An 8,119-nucleotide genomic window follows, 5' to 3' on the forward strand; every position below is an offset into this window, starting at 1 on the left:
CGCCGCCAAGCCCCGCCGCCCCGCACCCTGCCCCGCCGGAGCCCCTCGCCGGAGGTAGCCACCGCGCCCCGCCGCCGGTTTTTTTATAAAGACCGTTCGGTTTTTTAGAAACCCTAGATCCGCTTTTTTGGATTCGTCGATTTTTTTCGGTTCTTCTAGTTAGGGGACGTTCGTCCGAACGTTCGTTTTAACGAACGGTTCCTCGCCCGTTAGAAACAACTAACGAACACTCGTTCGTTAGTCTGTTCGTGAGTTTTATTTTATCGGATTTATTCCATGATTTTTCTGATCGTGATTTCTGATTCGATCTTAGTTTCTGTTTATCTTTTCGCTCGTTTAACGGAATCAGGCGATTCAAGCGCCTGGAGTTTCGTCTCGAAACCCTCTTTCCGTTTAACCAACTCAAACAAGTTTATGCTACTGTAAAATTTGACCTAGTTTCAGATTAGTAAACGAAGCTTCTTTCTTTCGCCATTTGAGTTTTGTTGCTCCGTTTGTTTTGATTCTTTTTGCGAAGCGGAGTTCTTAATTTGAACTTTCTGGTCAACCTCTCTTATTTGAGTTTTGCTTGTGCATCGTTGCTTGTTACTTATGTATGTTATTGTTTGCTTGCGATAGAATTCCCGGAGTGCGAAGCGTGTTACTACGAGTCTCTAGGATTCGCGGATCGTTAGCAAGGCAAGTAACACTTTGATCATATCCCATTATTACCCAGTTTTTATGCATTAGTTCCAATCCTCAAACATTGCATGATTAAGATGTCATTAACTTGTGCGTTGGGAAGTAGTTGCTGAGGTAGAACCTACTACCCTGTTATATTCAAACCCTTGTGAGTTACTTCTACGTATTGCTTATATTGCTATGCTATGCTCATAGACGTGGTTTGGATTTGAGTGAAATTCATGTCAGATGTGAGATTGGTAATTAATGGTTCAACTTAAGGTGGCAACTTAATCAAACAACTGGGTGGATTGAGGCACCTGGGGAACCTAGTGTTGTCTGTTTTTTTGGAAATCCCAGGGTACCCGTGTGATCTTCCTATGGACCGCCATCCAGGCTCAAAGGGAACTGAGATGATTCATGCTAGAAACTTTCGTGTGCAGCCACAAGCTATTATGGGCTCTAGCATAGTTGGGTAAGTTACGTGAAACTCTTGAAGAGGTAGATCAGCAGGTAGTGGGTTTTTTAGGTTTGGTATGGTCTACCCGGAGTAGAGAGTTAATGTTTCTGAAAGACTGTGTCTCGGTCATCCATTTCTCAAACACCATGTAGTGCAATAAATCCAACAGAGGCGATCGAGTCTTGTGGGGAAAAGTGCTCAAACCTCTGCAGAGTGTACAATCTAATCATGGTTAGCCGTGTCCCCGGTTACGGACAATTCTTGAGTATCTAGTACTTGGGTTATCACATGTATCTCACCATGCTTAATTAATACTGTTGGGATGTTAATTCACTTTAATTGGGATTGAGTTGGGGATACCTTCTCAATGATGTTTCAACCACCATGATAGTAAATTAAAATCTATTCCGTTGTTGTAGGGAAAAATTGGATTTTCGTAAAACTACAACCATACAGCTTTCCACCAGCCATATATGCATGTAGTGATAGCATTATTCTGTTTCTACTCTACTGTGTTATATTGCCAGCATATTCCATGTGCTGACCCGTTTTCGGGCTGCAATGTATTATGTTGCAGAATTTTCAGACGAGGAGTAAGGTTCGTTAGGTCGTTGCCGTGAAGCTCAGCTATGCCGTTGGAGTTGATGGATTCACCTTATCTTCCAAGCCTTCCGCTGTTATCGCATTAGATGGCCTTAAGCCATATTATTGTAATAAGTTCTCTTTGGAGACATTCGATGTAATAGTGTGTGATTGCTACTCTGTTATAAATCCTTCGAGTATTGTGTGTGTCAGCATTACCGATACAGGGATGACACTGAAGCACAGAGACTTGACCATATGAGGTCGGGTCGCTACAAGATGGTATCAGAGCACACGCTGAGTGTAGGACACGACCACTAAGATAAACCCTAGGTCACACTTCTCTTCTCATTTCTGACTCCTCTCCATTTTCTACTCTTTAGGATGACGGAGATGAAGAACAAGTTTGCACAATCGGATGAAGACACACCTTTTGGATGCCACTTGAAGGAAGTCACTAGGTACTTGAACATTGGAATACCAAGCTTCACCGGGACGTACAACGCCACTTTACCTGAAGAGGAGCGCTGGATGATTCAAGTACAAGTTCCAGGAAGGACGTTCTCGCCAACTTCTAAACCCATAGAATTTTCCTTCGACGCACCAACCTGGAGTTTAGGAAAGAGTATGGCAGCTCACATCACCATGGGACGCATTGGAGAAGTTGTTTACAACAGGGAGCTTAAGGACACTATTTACCAAATATGTGGGCGCCGAGACGAGCAATGGGAAGTAATCAGCACTAAGAAGGATAGATCCATTGCAGCTTTCATCCAGGAGTTAAACCAGCACATTCGACGTTAGGAGAACCAGATGTGTGCGGGCATGATGGACTTGAAGAAGGCAAAGACTAGGATCATCGAGCTGGAGGAAGAACTCAAGTTTACCTGCGATGGATATGAGGAGGAAATCAAGACCCTACTGGAGAAGAATGACGACTTAGTCAAGAAGATCGGAGTATTCATGGGAGGACCAGCACCAATAGAAGAAGAAGAACCCAAGGAAATACGCCCCGAGGACTACATCATCATCGACGACACCGACTCCGACCCTAGTTATGATGACTTTGAAGACGAAGCTGGAGCAGACACCATGGAGTCTTCCACCGATCAAAATTTCTAGATGACTACCATATATTAGTAGTATTTCCCCCATGTATATAGTAGTAGTGAGCACTTTTGCGATAGTTCTAAACCGTTTGTATGCCCTTGCTTGATTGATTGAGTGAAATGATTGTGTTTCTCTCATGTGCATATGGGTAGTGTTTTCTCATTAGACCTCTTCTATTCTAAATCTCTCCCATCTAAACCCCTCAGATGCCTTCGAGACGTGACCCCGGTTTTGCCTTCCCGCCGGAGCTCACCCAGTTGATCCAGCAGCAGAATGCCTTGATGCAATTGCTAGTTCAGAACCAGGGCAACAACAACTACAACAACCCACCGCCAGTGGACAACCTAGCCCGTTTTCTAAGGTTACAGCCGCCGGTGTTTTCTAGTAGCACCGAGCCTATATTTGATGATGATTGGCTACGCTGTATTGGAAGGGAGTTGACCACCGCATGTTGCACAGATGCTGAGAAGGTGCGCTTTGCCGCACATCAATTGGATGGACCAGCAGCCTCATGGTGGGAGAATTACACGGCCATTTTCCTATAGCCAATGTCACTTGGGACCAGTTTCAGCAAGCTTTCCGCACAACCCATGTCTCCACTGGAGCTATGCAGATGAAGAAGCAGGAGTTCCGCAACCTACGCCAGGGGAACCGTACTGTGGCTCAGTACATGGATGAGTTTAGCAAGTTATCTCGCTACGCCCCTGATGATGTGGCCACAGATGCCGCGAAATAGGAGAAGTTTATGGAAGGGCTGAATGATGAGATGAGCATGCAGTTGATGGTAGCAACCTTCAACAACTACCAGGAGTTGGTAGATAAGGCTCTTATGATTGAAAGGAAACAACAGCAGATTGAGAGCCGCAAGAGAAAGTATGGACAAGGGAAGTATAACTCAGGAGCTCAACAGAAGCCTTGCCTAACCCCGAACACGGGAGGACTTGTTCACAACCATGGAGGTCACAACCACACTGGAGGAGGATCACATAACCACAGTGGTGCTAAGAATGGGAATGGGAACAGAGCTAACAACAATCAGAACCGCTCCAACCCGTCCACTCCCGCCAAAAGAGACTTAAGTCAGGTTACCTGTTTTAAGTGCGGGAAGACAGGGCACTATGCCAATGATTGCCCCGAAGGAAGGAATGGAAACAGAAATGGAAGCACTGGGAAGAATCCCAATCCATTCAACAAAGGACAAGTGAACCACGTTAACGTGGAGGAGGTTGAAGAGCAGCCGGACGCGGTAATAGGTAAGTTTTTGGTTAAGTCATTTACAGCTCTTGTTCTTTTCGATACTTGTGCATCACATTCATACATATCAAGGGGATTCGTGGATAAGTTTAAACTACCAACCCAAACCCTTAGGACCCCTCTTTTAGTGAGTTCACCCGGAGCAGAGTATATGGCTAGCCGATGGTGTGACCAGATACCCTTAACCATTGGTACACATGTTTTTCCGTCCGACCTAATTATCTTGGAGTCACAAGGATTGGATGTGATATTGGGTATGGACTAGATGTCCAAGTTTGGAGGAAGCATTGACTGTGCTAGTAAGTCGATTTATCTCACCACCCCGGAAGGAAAAAGGATTAAGTATGTATCTAGGCATGTGCCTAGGAGGAGTCAAGTGAATGCCCTTACGGGAGTTGTTCAGGAGGAAATGCCTGTAGTGAAGGATTACCCGGATGTTTTCCCAGAGGAGTTACCAGGCATGCCACCGGACAGAGATATTGAGTTTTGATAGAGCTGTTACCAGGAACAGGACCATTATCCAAGAGACCCTATCGGATGCCCGCAAATGATCTAGAAGAAATTAAGAAACAGATCAAGGAGTTATTGGAGAAAGGATATATCCGAAGAAGTTCATCACCTTGGGGAGCCCCAGTACTTTTGGTTGAGAAGAAGGATAAATCCCTGAGGATGGTTGTTAATTATCGAGCATTGAATGAAGTGATGATTAAGAACAAGTACCCACTACCGATGATCAACGATCTGTTTGATCAGTTGCAAGGAGCTAAAGTGTTTTCGAAGATCGATTTGCGACCGGGGTATCATTAGTTGAAGATACGAGAGAAGGACATACCAAAGACGGCGTTCACAACACGATATGGATTATACGAGTACACATTCATGTCGTTTGGACTGACTAACGCCCCTGCCTATTTCATGAGCATGATGAACAAGGTGTTCATGGAGTATTTGGACAAGTTTGTTGTGGTGTTTATTGATGATATCATGGTATACTCGAAGAACGAGGAGGAGCACAAAGAGCATTTGCGTTTAGTTCTCGAGAAGCTCAGGGAACACCAGTTGTATGCTAAGTTTAGAAAATGCGAGTTTTGGCTGAAGGAAGTCGGATTCCTTGGACATGTTATATCAGGAGAAGGTATAGCAGTAGACCCCAGCAAGGTTCAGTCAGTCACTGAATGGTTGGCACCCACCTCAGTTAGCGAAATCTGTAGTTTTCTTGGACTCACAGGATACTACCGGAGATTCATTGAGAATTTTTCCAAGATTGCAAAACCAATGACTGAACTGTTGAAGAAGGATACCAAGTTTAAATGGACAGAAGATTGTGAAGCAAGTTTCCAGGAGTGGAAGAAATGTTTGACTACAGCCCCAGTGCTAGTACTGCCAGATATACATAAGGAGTTCCAAGTGTATTGCGACGCCTCTCGCTTAGGACTTGGATGTGTGCTTATGCAGGACGGAAGAGTTGTTTCGTATGCCTCACGACAACTAAAACCTCATGATTTGAATTATGCCACGCATGATTTGGAGCTAGCAGTCGTAGTGCATGCGTTGAAGACTTGGAGACATTACCTTATTGGAAACCGTTGTGATGTGTACACGGATCACAGGAGTTTGAAGTACATCTTCACCCAGAAGGAGCTGAACCTTAGGCAAAGGAGATGGTTGGAGATTATAAAGGATTATGACATGAAGCTACACTATCATCCAGGAAAGGCCAATGTCGTAGCAGACGCATTGAGTAAGAAGAGTTATGCTAATACCCTTGAAAGTAAAGGACTGCCGAAGGAATTAGCAAAGGACATCATGGAACTTCGGTTAGAGATTGTACCTAGAAGGTTCATTGCCACAATGGAGGTTCAGTCGACATTGCTAGACAAGATTCGGGAAGCTCAAAAAGATGATAAGGAGATTGCTGAGATAAAGGAGAAGATGGGCAAAGGAAAGGCCAAAGGTTTTCGTGAGGATGAGCACGATACCCTATGGTTTGAGGACCGAGTTTATGTGCCCAACAACCAGGAGATCAGGAAGTTAATACTTCAAGAGGCCCATGACTCACCATACTCGATACACCCTGGAAACACCAAGATGTATTTGGATTTGAAGGAACGTTTCTGGTGGACTGGTATGAAGAAGGATATTGCCGAGTATGTAGCCATATGTGATGTATGTCAGAGAGTTAAGGCAGAACATCAGAAGCCAGCAGGACTGTTACAGCCTATGCCGATACCCGAATGGAAGTGAGATAAACTTGGCATGGACTTTATCACCGGATTACCCAGGACTAAAGCAGGATATGATTCCATATGGGTAGTAGTTGATCATTTGACCAAAGTAGCTCACTTCATCCCAGTGTAAACCACCTATACAAGTGCAAAGTTGGCCAAGATCTATATGTCCAGGATCGTATGTCTGCATGGAGTTCCGAGGACCATCGTATCGGATCGAGGAACACAGTTTACTTCAAAGTTTTGGCATCAGTTACACCAGACTTTGGGAACGAGATTGGAGTTCAGTACAGCATTTCATCCGCAGACAGATGGACATACTGAGAGAGTCAATCAAATTTTGGAGGACATGTTGAGAGCATGTGCGCTAGATTATGGATCTAGTTGGGATGACAATTTGCCGTGTGCAGAGTTCTCATACAACAATAGCTACCAAGCCAGTTTGAAGATGGCACCGTTTGAAGCCCTGTATGGACGCAAGTGCAGAACACCGTTGATGTGGGATGATGTAGGAGACCAACAGTTGTTTGGACCAGACTTGATTAAAGAATCTGAGGAGAATGTAAAACTGATCCGAGACCGACTGAAGATTGCTCAGTCCAGGCAGAAGAGTTATGCAGACTCAAAACGCAAGGAGGTAACCTACGAAATTGGAGACACAACATATCTGCGAGTATCTCCCTTGCGAGGGGTGAAACATTTTAGAGTTAAAGGAAAGTTAGCCTCGAGATTTGTAGGACCGTATCGCATTTTGGAACGGATGGGAGAACTCGCCTACAAGTTGGAGTTACCTGAGGGATTGTCAGGAGTCCATGATGTGTTCCACGTTTCACAGCTGAAGAAGTGTCATGCTGAGATGGCGGAAATACCATTAAGAGATACAATACCCGTAGAGGCGATTCAGTTGGACAGTGATTTGACTTACGAGGAGAAGCCAGTTAAGATTCTTGAGTTTGCCAGCAGAGTCATCCGCAGTAAGGTTATCAAGTTTTGTAAAGTTCAGTGGAGCCACCATACCGAGGATGAAGCTACCTGGGAACGAGAGGATGATCTCCGCAAGGACCACCCATACCTATTTTCTAGCCAACCCGAATCTCGAGGGCGAGATTCATCTTAAGGGGGGTAGGTTTGTAACATCCCAAATTTTCAATTTGGAATGTTATACATAGATCATCCAGGCATATCATGTTTTATTGCTTTTCCGTTCCATAATCCTCGAAATCCTAAGCAGCTCAAGGACACTCGGAGAGAGTTGGGGATTTCCCGGTCTTCATATTTGATTCTTTTATCAAATAATGAAAAGAGGATTTGATTTTAATTATTTCTCTCCGAAAAATATCTCACATTAAAAATTAAAGAGAGGAGATAATATGCCTTCTCCAAAATAAATGAAATATTGGAGGAAAAATATTAAAATCATTAAATTGATTTTTATTGGATTTTATTTGCATTAGAAAAATTGCATGTTTTTCAAAATTGCATTTTAGGGCCAAGAAAATGTTCATCTTGTTCTAAATATTTTATTTAGACAGTGAAAAATTGTTTTGGCATTTTTAGGTTTTTATTTATTTTTTTCTAGGATTTTATTTCGGTCTGCGAAGTTTAAAAAAAGAAAGGGGTTCCGCGTCGACTGGGCCTAAGGCCCAGCCGCGCCAGGGCGCCGCCTCCTGCGCGCGCGCCGCCGCCGCCGCCACTCGGACCGGAGTCCGAGTTGGACTCCGCCTCCGCCGCGCCTTGCCCCCTCCTCCAAGTCGCCGCCCCCGCCCCTTTATATACGCCGCCACCCCCGCCCCCAACACCACCACCACCGCCGACAACCCTGCCG

The 8,119-nt window shown here is 44.6% G+C and overlaps 1 protein-coding gene across 1 annotated transcript in view; it reads left to right on the top strand.

Moving 5' to 3' along the window:
• Nucleotides 1–655, top strand: part of LOC119287377 — a 2,836-nt gene extending 2,181 nt beyond the window's left edge. Inside the window, exon 2 of the mRNA XM_037566915.1 lies at nucleotides 619–655. The gene's annotated coding sequence lies outside the window, so the exon portion shown is untranslated. The remainder of the gene's footprint in view (nucleotides 1–618) is intronic.
• Nucleotides 656–8,119: the final 7,464 nt, after the last annotated feature.

Source organism: Triticum dicoccoides, chromosome 4A (assembly GCF_002162155.2).
Source record: "Triticum dicoccoides isolate Atlit2015 ecotype Zavitan chromosome 4A, WEW_v2.0, whole genome shotgun sequence".
Taxonomy (NCBI): Eukaryota; Viridiplantae; Streptophyta; class Magnoliopsida; order Poales; family Poaceae; genus Triticum; species Triticum dicoccoides.